Here is an 823-nt window from a genome sequence, read left to right as displayed (position 1 = left end):
TCATCTACAAAATGAATTTGGGTAATTAAAGTATTATACACCGAGGTTGTCTTTGTTGCCATGTAAAGGTTTAATAAAATAAATGATGCTGTTAGAAATTATTTTTAAAACTGCAATATACATATATATATATGTATATATATATACACACACACACACACATAGGTTTATAAATTGTGTGTGTGTGCTTCAGTCATGTCCAAATCTTTGGGACTCCATGGGCTGTGGCCAGCCAGGCTCCTCTGTCCATGGGATTCTCCAGGCAAGAATACTGGAGTGGGTTGCCATTTCTTCCTCTAGTGGATCTTCTTGGCCCAGGGATTGAATTCTCATCCCCTGTATTGGCAGGCTGATTCTTTATTACTGAGCTACCTGGAAAGTCCATGCTTGTAAATAAATATACTTATATATGTCCTGTGCTATGTATTTCTGCTTTATTGACTATGCCAAAGCCTTTGACTGTGTGGATCACAATAAACTGTGGAAAATTCTGAAAGAGATGGGAATACCAGACTGCCTGACCTGCCTCTTGAGAAATCTGTATGCAGGTCAGGAAGCAACAGTTAGAACTGGACATGGAACAACAGACTGTTTCCAAATAGGAAAAGGAGTACATCAAGGCTGTATATTGTCACCCTGCTTATTTAACTTCTATGCAGAGTACATCATGAGAAACACTGGACTGGAAGAAACACAAGCTGGAATCAAGATTGCTGGGAGACATATCAATAACCTCAGATATGCAGATGACACCACCCTTATGGCAGAAAGTGAAGAGGAACTAAAAAGCCTCTTGATGAAAGTGAAAGTGGAGAGTGAAAAA

Source organism: Bison bison, unplaced genomic scaffold (genome assembly GCF_000754665.1).
Source record: "Bison bison bison isolate TAMUID 2011002044 unplaced genomic scaffold, Bison_UMD1.0 scf7180017864036, whole genome shotgun sequence".
NCBI lineage: Eukaryota > Metazoa > Chordata > Mammalia > Artiodactyla > Bovidae > Bison > Bison bison.
Note: the sequence above shows the minus strand (reverse complement) of the source record.